A 13,700-nucleotide genomic window follows, 5' to 3' on the forward strand; every position below is an offset into this window, starting at 1 on the left:
TAGCTTACAAAACTTATTACCAATTGGGTCCTGTAGGATCAAAATTTTTGGGTAGGGCATAAATTCCAAATTAAAATTAAACACAAGCTAAGAGATTACAACCAAGTGTTACAAATTTTAAAACTGATTTCGTAATTATAATGTATCACTAAAAATAATTCATTCTAGTAAAATATTACTCAACTCTGTTCTCTTAACTGCCAGCTTGAAATTATCACTACTGGAAATGATTTTGTTACAATTACCTAAGACGTTACAGTCATTAATGGTGTTGTAAAAGAAAGGATTTGAGGCTACACTACTAACACATAGTGTGACATAATTTACTGCTCCTAGTGGCAAAATGGTGATGATAATTTTTGCAAATCTTTATCTCATATAAAATGTACTTTTCTTATAAACAATTTTATAGGCATGATTCAATCTCAATGGTTTTACTTGATATTCCTTTTATGCTCGCTTTTAGCAGTCCAAGTTCATAGTATCTGATGCTTGACCTGGGGTCAAGGTTGCTTGTAAATCTTAGTTTTATTCTGAGCTATTGGAGTTTTGGAATTGAACACAACATTAAAAAAAACACGTTTTCCAAGCTCATAGTGGCGATGACTGACTTTGTCTAAATAGAAACTTTACCCAAGCATTTACTTTTTTAATTATACTACTGACTATCCATTCACCTGGAAGTAAGTTATCAATATGGAAACAAAAATATTTCAGATACTTTTCAAAACTGATTATGTGGCTATTACATGTTATCTTGATTGATTTTTTTATTTTCATTTCGAGACAAATAGGATGCATTCTGTCTTACCCAAATGATATGACAGTTTGTTGTCAGTGAGCCAAAAATTTCTGGATTATAGTTCTTTCCCGAGCTTTATGAAATGTAATCAGGATCCTGACAACAAGACAGCACTATCACCTACACAATCAGGACCTATGCTAGTTGCCAAATCATTTATATAACACTGAAACAGAATCTGTCCTAAAATGCTACCTTGAGGTACACATGACATTGCTTACGGTATAGATTCTGTATTGTTAACACTGACAGATCTATTTCTTAGATATCACTCTTTTGTACAAATGTATGTATGACACTAAAGAACACAAATAGTATAACTGACATTATGTAACAAATCTGCTGCTTTCAATCTTCTAATACTTTATCTAGCCAACTCATTTGTTCAAGAAAAAGAAAATTCTGAGTGAATAATCGTAAATGTTTGTCAACTGGGTGATAATACTGAATTTTTCACTGACATGATTCACTCAATATGTAATGTATAAATGGCAGCAAACAAGAAACTTTATCTAAATAATACATAATCTATCCATACTGCAGCAGTGAGAACAGTTTCTCCAGATAAAGTACACAGCAGCCATGTGAATGGTAATAACTGACATTACAAAATGGCCCTGGCCATGTGATTTGATTTGCAAAAAGTTCATAGGCTTACGCCAAATCTGATGATTAACTGCAATGTTGTCAAAAGAATACTATCTATCCTTCTGTAACTATCATTAAATCTGACCCGTGTTACAAACTGTCTGAATGTCTTGATTCAGATTACAGACAGCTGGTATTGTTCAATCTGATTTTGATTGCATACTATCATTTAATCTGACTCAGATTGCGTATTATCATTCACTCTGACTCTGACTGCATACTATCATTCAATCTGGCTCAGATTGTATACGATCATTCAATCTGACTCAGATTGCATAATGCCATTCAATCTGACTCAGATTGCATACTATCATTCAATCTGACTCAGACTGAATACTATGCCAAGTAGCCAAGTGGTCTAAAGCAATGATATCTCACCTCCGTCCGCATGGGTTTGACTCTCAGGCATGGCCAATGTGGGTATGCAAGAAAGCTTTCCAGTAGTTTCCTAAGGGTCAATGGTTCTTCCTGTACCATATATGCTGGCCACCATGCATAGCATAGTGTGTGCCAAAGAAATAGCATTAAACCCAAAACATCAACCAGCAACATAACATCAAAAATTGTTTTAAAAGTATGGGTTCTTTCTCAAACACATCAGTTTTGGTACGGAGTACGTTGTATTTTTTCAATGACACCACAAAACTTCTACACAAGTATAAATTGCCTAAGAAACAAGTAACAGGAAATTAATACTATTGTGAAAATACGGACAGATATATGCAAAAATAAAAAATAATCGAATGTGATGATGATAAGAGTATTGGTCCAAAAACTTTCAAGAAATCTATGTTATTCACTATTCTGTTGTTCCTAATAATGCACTCTAAAGCGATCTCCGTTATGGATCACTGCCATCTCACCTCTGTCTGTCTGTCTGTCCAGTCTCAGATTTGGCTAATGTGGGTATGTGAGAAAGCTTGCCAGTAGCTTCTCGTGGGTCAGTGGTTCTTTCCAGGATTTTTTTCTGGGTTCTTCCTCCACCATTAATACTGGCCGCCATGTATAGCCTATCATGTGATGAAAAATGGCGTTAAACCCTACAACAACAAAGATATAATATCTACAGACATGAACTTAACCAACCTTCTACTGTTGGCTACTCCTTGTTAATTTAAAGTTTTAGTTTCTACCAGAAATCTAAACAAACATTACATGTTAACAATAATACATTATAACTGAATCTGAGATGGCAAGAAAATAAAGAGGGGATTTTATATTTTAAAAAAAGCAAATATTTTAGTAAATTATGTTTCTCTAAGAATAATTACCCAATCATATTAACGGTAGTAATATAAACACTACTGTTATGTAAATTTATTTTGTGTATTTAATTTCTTTTGTTCATGATCATAGATTGTAAGGGCCTACCTGACCTGTGACATTTATTTTGTAAAAAATGTAATAAGCAACTAATATTTGTATATGACTGCATACATGCCAACCCCTGGTTAGCAAAAAGCGTAATCCAAGTGGACAAAAAGAGTAATCCGAGCAGAAAAAGAGTAATCCACATATAACATGATAAAAATTCAATGAGCATATATACAAAATGATTTATTTATCCCTCTGGACTTTTAACATTATTGCTTCAAGTTTTCGTATATAACATTTTTAGCTTTAAAAAACAACAGACTCTCATGTTGCATTTCAAAACACTTTGTACCAGCTGAGACTAAAAATGTTTTGCACACCAGTAGAGCACAAAGTGCTGGGTTATTACAGAGGCAGATTGTAGGTTATGTATTAAGATATTATTAATTGTAAAATGTTGACTTCAGTTTGAATTATAGACACTCTTTATTGTGACTTTAGCAGGTTCCAGAAACAAATTTTCCATTCAAATGACTGAGTAGATGTATTTTTTGAAAATGGCAATCATGACCTAGATCAAGTGGATGGGTATATAAAAGTTGCTTTCTTCAAGATTACTCGCTCCTACCTTAACATCATAAGTGGAATTAGTCTTATTTTCATATTTTTATTTGATAGGATTTATTTACTGAAATTATTCATTGAAACTACAAAGTGCTCATCATTAATATTGAACTTAATCACTATTTTGGGATTACTGTGAATTCATTCAAAGGCATTTTGGATTCTATCATTGTGATACATCAAAATAATGCCAGGTTCCTGGCTACTGGCATATCAGCACATTCAAAGTTGGAATTCATTCAGATCACCACTGGAATTCATTTGGAATTCTATAATATTTGGACTTGTGATAGAACTCTTCAGATTTTTGGATTTACAACAATATAATGTCTTTTAAATTTTCTTTTTTATTCCAAGGAAATAATTATTTTTATAATTTTATCAAACCTAATGGTTTTTACTCTTTTCTGTTACTTTGTTTAAGAACTTTAGAGCTGCAAGACCATCTACCTTCTGAATCCAGCCCTCCCAAAGACAAAAATTCATCTTTTCTGTCTATAATATTTTGACAAAAGGACAATAACTCTTGGCCATTGTCTTCCCCTGCTGCTTACATATGCTGATGCTCATATTGTGGAGAGGATGGGAGGGTACTGATGTAATGTGATCAGGTAAGTATTCAAGGAAAGCCATAATTTAAAAAAATATTTGCTTTCTCCTTTGAATATGTACACCTAACACATTAACATCAGGAGAATATTAACAATCAGAATGAATGGTGAGCACACAACCTAGACCCTGGTAACTTCTGAGCAGAGAATACTGGATTCCCCATATGATGGTTAACCCATTCTCCTAATTGCAATCAGCACAACTGGAGACAACACGGTTTACATCTAAAGAGCAGAAATAATGAGATCTTCTTTATCAGGGGCATGGCTGATTATAATTGTAATCATAATCAATTTAATTGATAACAGTATGTGCCATAATCATAATTGTAATCATTGATTTCTGAAGTTCTATAATCATAATCATAATTGCCCTTCATTGGCAGTGTAATCACATAGTGTAATCATAATTATAAATTCATGGTATTTTGTTTATGGAAACTTTTGTTATTGTTACAATTATGAATATGTTGTTATGCATATTTAATTTGTATTTGTTAACTTTTCTCCATTATTCAGTTTTATGTATAAATGTATTCTGGAATTGACCTCGTCCAAAATCAGATTCATGGTCTACATGACCAGCAACTTTTACTTTGTAAACAAATAGTAATTAGTTAATATTTCTCTGAGTGTGAATTCAATATCAGGATCATTATCCACAGAAGTAGACATGTTTACCTGGGTCTGAGTCTTGGACACTGAAATTCATTCAGATGGCTGAAGATTGTGACTGATTTTGCCATCTCCATCTTGAATGTCATTGGCCATCCCAAACATAAAACGCTTAGAGGAAAAATCTGGGGAAAGTAGAATTCAAACAAATCTCCACCATCCGCTTCTAGATGAGTATCCAAATCTCTTGGAACAAAATGGTCTCCTTTACCAAGTCTGATGGTATTTCTGTCAGGAATGGAGAGGACAAAAGTGGAGGGGGTTGGCAAAATGAGAACTGAAGCCACTCTGAAACAATTTGGATTGCCCACTTGCCTGGCACAAAGACAACAATCCAATGCTGTTGGGAAAAAACAAACAAGAGTCAGGCGCCTACTGGATATTTTCTGAGAGTGGGTTGGAACACAAGTCAATGATAAGAGAGCAGGTGTGGGGGGTAATGAAACTTTGTGTCCTATCCCTGTTATACAACTTTTTATAAAATTGATTAGCAGATATCATCATATATAGGATTGGGATTGCAGCTTTGCTCTTTGGTTGAGCAGTGAACAATCCCATATCTTGTTGTCTCAAATCATCACATCATTTAGGTGAATCGCTGATGATGTCAAAAGTGTTGATTGCTATGCAGAGAGATGGAGGGGCAGTTCTTGGACTGCCCACCTCCACAATTTCTCTATCTTCCCACTGAACAGCAAAAATAATCCAAAGGGAGGTTTGTAGGGTCAGGGTGGAATATCCATGCTCAGTCTTGACTGAAAGTTGGAAAAAATTGCCAGAAATACCCAAAGTCCAACAACGATGACGTGGCCACACTAATGCCCATACAAATGAATCACCATAAAAGAAATTCATGAAATAAATGAGTGGGTCAAATTGTACCCATCTTGATTTGAGTTATTAAAGTACAAGCAGTTGTTTATAATCATTAATGTCACTTATCTTTTGCATATAGCTAGCACTTGCTTCATTTTGTAACACATTTGCACTATATGAAAGTTCATCTTGTTCCTTCACAGTTATGCCAACCAGAGCTCTGCACACACTTAATTGTGGTAAGCAAACAATTTAGGTGCTCATTGGATGGCCATGCAAATAACCTTGTCCAAAAAATAATAACAGAGCTGTTAAATTAGAGTTCTGATCATGAATTTGAATGACCTGAATTTATTTCTACAGTAAAAGACATTCACCACGTAGAATTGACATTTTTTAAAAATGGTAACAACAAGCAATGGCTGATTATGTAATAAAGAACAAACTATGGTTTGTTTCAGGGGTCCCGAGTGGCCGAGTGGTCTAAAGCGCTCTTCGTCACGGATCACTGCCATCTCACCTCTGTTTGCGTGGGTTCAAGTCTCTGGCTCAGACAATGTGGATATGTGAGAAAGCTTGCCGGTAGCTTCTCGTGGGTCGGTGGTTCTTTCCGGGGTTTTCTCTGTCTCTTCCTCCACCATTAATACTGGCCGCCATGTATAGCCTATCTTGTGCTGAAAAATGGCATTAAACCCTATAACAACAACAAAAATGGTTTGTTTCACACAGCATCTCAAATGATAACAGTGTCTGTTTCTCACTGAATTTTCACATCAGTTCTTGAAATATACCTAAAATTACCAAGTTTATTTCATGTAACAATGTTTTAAACATAATTCATTTTGAGATACAGAAGAACACCATTCATTTTCAATACAAGCTGAAAATAACTGGTCAGTGTACATGTAATCCATTACGTTTGTTCTGAGTGGGGTACAAAGACATCAAAGGGAGGCAACTACATTATAACTGAATAAGAAAGCTGATCAATTCTTAACAAACAAATCAACTCTTTCATGGCAGCATTGAAAAGTTTTATGTAAACATAACACCCAGTGTTAGTATGTACTTAATGAAATGTGTCACACTCTGTCAATTCAAATGGCATTGAAATGATTGCTGGACTACTCTGCCCGTAACAGAGTTGGCCCATTAAAAGATTCAACCCATAACAAACTCTGCTTACTCAAATTCGGCCATAACATACTTGGCCCATAAAGTACTTGGTTCACAGTCTATTATGTACTTGGCCTATTACATGTTTGATCAGCCTTTTAGTTCATAATTTATATAATGAGGATATAATGTTCTTTCAATGACCATTTCATTTCTTATGATCTTTTTACACTTCTGTTAATGGTCATTTATTCTGCAATAGAAATACAGTGGAAAAGTTATAATCCCAGATTAATTAATTTATATACTGCATAGTCAACATTTTTAATCTGTCGTTGTCCTGCTGGTGTTAATTAATAATTGAGCTTTACGTGTCTGCTCTACTATTTATAATTGTCAACATGGGTTGACATGTGTGAATCTCATTAAGTCACATTCCCATCATATACCACAATTTTTGTATCAACAGTAAATACTTCCATTATTCAAAGTTTTAAACATCTTTGTCATGTAAGGCCATTATGTTAAACGACTTAAATAGATATTATTTTTATAAATAACAAAAATAAGCACACATACAAAGCAAACATTTCAAATTCTTAACTATGTTTTTCTAGTAAAAAAAAAATTTGTATCTTTGCCTATCTTTGCCATGTCTTAATCCTTCTCTCTATTTGTTGTTTTCATGTCACATCACAAAACATGTGCACTTCTATATTCACCATTTTAATTCCCTTGCCATGAATACCAACACTTACCAACATTGTTCTTTCCAAATAATCAACCATCTTTGTTATTCTTTCATAAAGAAATATATCCATCAATAAACAGACATGTAAATAAATGGTTAAACAAACAATTGCAAATATATAATGATTTTCAATTTTCATTTCATGAAACCAATCATTTGGTTAGCATTCATGTTTAAAAAAAGCCAATCGTCATATATAGTTTCATATTTCTAAAAGCATTTCACAAATACACAGTTTTGACATCTGACACAATGTCATGCTCCATTAGGCACATTTTTCATTTTAATACAATGAAGACAAAACATCTTTGAACAGTTCTCGCTTTCAATGAATGTCATTTTCCCTCCATCTCCACCACAAATACAATATTTGACCATACTAATTAAAATTGGTTTATCAGCTGTCTCTGGCACAAGTACTTGTTTTCTCAAAAAGTATTTGCACATAAAAGTTCTGGCAAATACACATGCTGTAAAATTATAATAACATAAATGATATTATAGCTCAAAGATCATTGTCTGGAGATATTCTTTCAAGATGACAATCTTGTGGAACTGATACAAAATATTCTTTTTTAAATCACAATATTGTCTGTTTGTAACAAATTACTGCATATCTGAGAGCAATCTGTATGATTGAAATTCAACCTCACCATTATGAATTTCAATATAAGCCAGGAAACTTCCAGGTTTATTTTGTTTTTTGTTCTGCAGGGACACTTAATTTCAAGTGTAATCCGCTTATCATTTAGATAAAGTAAATATCCTTATGGAGAATTAAATCAGATTAAGAATAGTCCATTAATAACTAACTGTGAGAATAGTCCATTAATAATTAACTTTGATGTGGGCCGACTTTATAATGAGCCAAGTATGTTATGGGGAAATTCCTTAATAAAATTTATATGGGCCGAATCTGTGATGGGCCAACTCAATTATAGGCCTTAATCTCCCGTTACATGTTGAAATACTTCATGCGCAAATGAATTAGTTACTTTTACATATATATAATGACGTTAGGTGGCAGGGTAGTTTCGTAAATTGGCCCCTGGCAAATTTCTTAACTTAAGGATATGGTGCGACTTTTCAGCTATTATTGTTTACTATTTTGCAGAACTGTTATATCCGAAAAGGGCTGTCAAAAATTACCTTTGAACTGCCATTGACTTCTTTGGTCAAGTGGATGATATTCTTCTGCTTTGTTTTAATATAGGTATCCAAAAATATGGACCATTTTGACCTCACTTGTGTATTTGATTTTTTTATACTAGGTCGCTGATTACGGCATTAAATTTGTACATAAAAACTGGCCCATGTCCACATAACCTGAAAATGCACTGATGTCGTTCGCGATGCTGTGCGGAACGAACTATATGCTATAGTTTGTGCCGTGCAGCATCACAAATGGTATTCTATCTGTAACTCAGTAAATTTTTATTTAGCTCAGCGTAATTAAAGGTATGTTAAAAGAACCTAATTCGTTTTATGTAAATTATTTAAAACGAATTAGGTACTTCTTGCAACACTTAATGACACGTACCTGAAAATATAATGAGCTGCAAAGAGGATACAATTCGCTTTGCTGCGTGGGACGAACGATAATATCATCAAATAACGGTACATGGTCACGCACGTTGTGCACACATCTGTCACACACTGAAATAAAACTATCATTATATATCTTGTAGCTAATAACAACATGTTTTATTATTAAAACATGTACCTGAAATTATTTTCTTGAATTATTAAATCTCATACTCTTGTATGTTGCTCATTTATGTATAAGAAAAATACTTACACAATAAATTAGATCTTCGTTCTTTGTATGTAAATATATATTTGTTGCCATTGGTCCGGAGTACACTTCCGGCCTTGGAATATCTACATTTTCCGGTCAGCAATTTTGAGGTAATTTCGTTGAATTGTTTGTCACAGTTTTAAGTATATTTGCATTATAAACACCATATTTATTATGTGTATGTGAATTTGTGAAAATAATTTGGAACTCTTTCAAATGATTATGAACTATATTTTAAATGTACATGAAAATATTTATCCGCCTCTTGGAAGCTTGGACAGATCGCCATTTTTCATTGCAGGTACCCCTCTCGAAGGAAATGATTTTGTCAACAAAAGCACATGGTTACTCGCCGACAAATTGATGGTCACTACCACCTATCTATTATAGTTACCTAATCTTTCACATGTATACAACATATTTGTCTATACTTCATAGATATAATGGCTTCTTTCACTACTGAAAAAGCAAATAGTTAGCCACATGACGGAACACTCACGTTGACACACTACGTTGTTTTCATCCAGATTTGAACTGCTTGGTAAATCTTATATAATTGATGTGGTCATAAAGTAATCATTAGTAAAGGTTGTTGTTGTAGTGGTATTTAACATACATGGCGGACAGTATTAGTGGTGGAGGGAAAACCCGGGAAAGAACCACCGACCCACGTGAAGTTAACAAGCTTTCTCACATACCTAATAGGCCGAACCCGAGTTTCGAACCCACGCAGACAGGGGTGAGATGGCAGTGATCTGTAATGGTGAGCGTTTTAAACCACTCGGTGCCCCATTAGTAAAGGTAAATCAAAAAGGAAGGGAACGGCGTAGAAGGAGTCAAAGACGACGTTGTACAAAATTGAATAAGTACGATACGATAATTAAATTGTCAGATGTTTGGCACTGGAAAATATAAAAAAATTCTATCATAATTTTAACATGATTATTTTTGTCAATATTTTGAGGTTGCCCAGCTGTGCTTTCACACTAAAAACATTCATGTTCTACCCCTGAAGATGTTTGGGGAAATGGATTTCAACCCCAGTAATAGTCCAACATTGTAAGACCGTAACCTAGTCTTACAATGTAAGACCATGACCCTGATATTTATGTTTTGGGCCCAAAACATATATATCAGGGTCAAGGTCTTACATTGCAGGACTATCCAATAATACTAAATCTTACACAGATCTATAACCAGACATGCAGTTTGACATATACTTTACAAAGTGAGTTTGGTCAAAAATGACTACTAGTACTTGCAAGCTAGTATAACTTATATGCAAAACAAAATTAGATTGGAGATCCCTTCATGCTGGATATCCAGATATTCCATTAGTCATGTTCTTCAACATCAAATACAAACTCATTGATATTCCCTCACCACATTATATAAGAGACCAGAATGACTAGACACGTGTTTTCATTCATCCAGGGATCGCTATGCTGGCCTAGTAGTTAGAGCATTTGCCTCAGATGCTGGAGGTTGTGGGTTAAAACCCCAGATGAGTCATACCAAAGACTTATAAAAAATGGTACTAAGAGCTGTTTCACTAGGTGCTCAGCATTAAGAGGTTAGTGTTCAGACTGGTCAGCCCGGTGTCAGGATAATGTGACTGGGTGGAACATCATGCTACATGTCTGCGGCATGATGCCCCAGTGCTCTGCATCACTATAAACTACCACACTGCAGACATCATAGCAATATGACTGATTTTTTTTCTTCATGCTACGTTAAAATTCCAAATTACATTCACATTCATCCAGATTCAGGCAATAGTCGACTACTACAGCTGTTGTAAAGGGAATAATCTTCCACAAACTATTGCTGTCTTGCCTGAACTATCATCCTTTGGATCAACAGTTTCTGAACTATATCATTTTATACCAAAAGAGCTTGCTTTATTTGTTTTTATTCTAGTCTCTCATTTTAACTTTTAACACTATCATACCTCTGCCTTCATTATTAGGCTTTTACTCTTGTTCTGCTAGCATGCACAGACCTGCAACTGCACAATGTGCATGATAGGGATGCTGCAGTTAGGATAGGCAGATGCAAGACCTCCTGGAGAAATCAGATGTAAAATCAATGAAAAATAAAAACTATGGAATCAAGCAGAAATATGCACATGTTATATTTCTAATAGAAATCAGTTTTGCAAAATGGATATCATGAGACTTATGTTGAATATCAAGACTTAATGAAAATAATACAATGTTGGTCAGCAATAAGGAAAAGGCAGAATATTTAAACAGACAGGTTGACTCTGTTTTTACACAGGAAGACTTGAGTAATATGCCTTACAGTAAGCCCTCACATACCTCAACATTACACCACCTACTCAGAAACTTGAATGTTGACAAGGCAAGAGGACATGATAACATACCTTGCAAGATACTTAAAGAAATTGCAAATGGAATTGCCGAATATTCAGAGTAGCAAATAAATGTTTCCTTGACATAGTATAATGCAAAGTTTATGACCTTGACATAGTATCATGCAAAGTTTATGACCTTACATTATTTTCTTTAGGCATATGATTAAACACTGAGGAGTACTACATACTGGTAATCAATTAAACACTGAGGAGTACTACATACTGGTAATCAACATGGCTTCTGTAAAGTTAGATCCTGATAATCATGCCTTATCACTGCCATTCAAGATCTTGCCAGAAACATTGACAGCAAACTAATCTTCGACTATTCAAAGGCTACAGATATTGTTATCCCACCAAAAAAATAATAAAGATTTTGGAAAACTATAGATGTATATTAGAATGGAGTTAGACATTGCTTTGCAATAGAAAACAACATGTTATATTTGATGGTGAATTCTCCATCAAGTGACAGTAAGGTCAAAATTCCTTTTAGGAACAGTCTTGAGACCAGATGTTTCTCAAGCACAGATTTGTCATCAGCTATTGGCTTATCAAGCATGGATTTATCATTAAGCAGGACTTAAAAATCATTAACAGAAGTCTAACTATGATTTTAAAACTAGAAGTCCATGTCTCCCTTTTTGGTAAGAATAGGAGTCCCACCAGCAAAAGTTGCAGTCCGCTCCCAGAAAACTTTGCAGATTAGAAGAACTATTGGTTGCCATTGAGTTTAATTTCTACATTCTTTATAAAACTGACATATAGCTCTTGTTTGTCCATCAGAGTGAGAATGAATTTTGTCAATCCAAGAAACGGTCTTATTCCAAAAACTAAGCCAGGCATGACACACTTTCTTACACTTGGCTATTGTTCCATCCAAACTATCAGTCACAGCAACTTGAGCAAGTTCTGAATCCAGTCACAATCTTCGTTAGTTTTCCGTTTAACATGTCTCGATTCAGAGGTCATGTGCACAACTTATTCAGTTACACTCAGAAATGAACACAATAATGAAAGCTAAAGTTGTTTATTTGATGTACTCTTATAAATGACCACATGTACATCTCTGGATCTTTCTGCCTCTGAATTCAATCACTGTAAATATCAGCACGTTTTCCCACCCTGCATCCAGTCAAAGTCTTTGAACTTGTTGCCTAGCTATTACATCCTGTTCTCTTTTTTTTTTATGTGCTCTTATAATGGCAACGTGTACATCAGGTGGATCTTAGAGCCACTGAATTCTGTCATTGTAAACATTAGCACATTTTCCCACCCTGCCAGCAGTCAAAACCTTTGAATTTGCTACCCAGTTATTGCATCATGTTCTTTTGATGTACTCTTATTATGACAACATGTACATCAAAGGGTTTTTCAGCCACTGAATTCTGTCATTGTAAATATCAGCACAGCTAACTGATCAATACAATTTCTCACTATTATTTGACTAAGCAGGACTGGCAAGTCTTTGAACTTTGCCGCTCACTTATAAAATGTGTACAGAGGTCTCAAGTATGAGTGATTTTCTGCATCCCAGAGTAAATGCCTAATAATGAAGGCAGATAGTGTTAAAAAAATTGCATCCAGATATGTGTGATTAAGCATTTCTGGTGCCTCTAATTAAGCACAGGCTTTTATCATTAAGGATGGATTTATCAAGCACAGATTTATCATCAACTGTGTGTTTATCATCTAACATGGACTTATCACCAGTCATTGATTTTTCATTAAGCATGAACTTGTCATCAAACATGGACTTTTTATAGGCTTATCATCAAGTAGGGATTTATCAAGTATGGGCTCATCATCATGTTTGGGATTATCACCAGCAATGGATTTATCATCAAGCATGAGCTTATCATCTTGTTTAGGCTTATCATTAGGTATTGACTTGTCATCAAGTATGGGCTTGTCATCAGGTATTGACTTGTCATCAAGTATGGGCTTGTCATCAGGCATTGACTTGTCATCAAGTATGGGCTTGTCATCAGGCATTGAATTGTTATGTCACTATCTTGTCATCAGGCATTGAATTGTTATGTCATTATCTTGTCATTAGGCATTAGATTGTCATCAGAAATTGGCTTGTCATCAAGCACTGGATTGTCATCAAACATTAGATTGTCATCAGGCATTGGATTGTCATCAAACATAGACTTGTGTTATGA

At 34.6% G+C, this 13,700-nt stretch overlaps 1 protein-coding gene across 5 annotated transcripts in view; it reads left to right on the forward strand.

The window, feature by feature from the left end:
- Positions 1-3,974: 3,974 nt before the first annotated feature.
- The window catches only part of LOC149794119 (high mobility group protein 20A-like), a 48,034-nt gene continuing 38,308 nt past the window's right edge, over positions 3,975-13,700 (forward strand). The window contains exon 1 of one of the 5 annotated variants that reach the window (XM_089968101.1): positions 3,975-3,999. The gene's annotated coding sequence lies outside the window, so the exon portion shown is untranslated. Of the gene's footprint in view, positions 4,000-9,210; positions 9,266-9,407; positions 9,522-9,546; positions 9,697-13,700 lie in introns of those variants that run through there. The other 4 variants (XM_089968099.1, XM_089968097.1, XM_089968098.1 and 1 more) reach the window with 4 other exon arrangements.

The sequence above is a fragment of the Sinohyriopsis cumingii genome, chromosome 8 (genome assembly GCF_028554795.1).
Source record: "Sinohyriopsis cumingii isolate HCF-2022 chromosome 8, ASM2855479v2, whole genome shotgun sequence".
Classification (NCBI taxonomy): Eukaryota; Metazoa; Mollusca; class Bivalvia; order Unionida; family Unionidae; genus Sinohyriopsis; species Sinohyriopsis cumingii.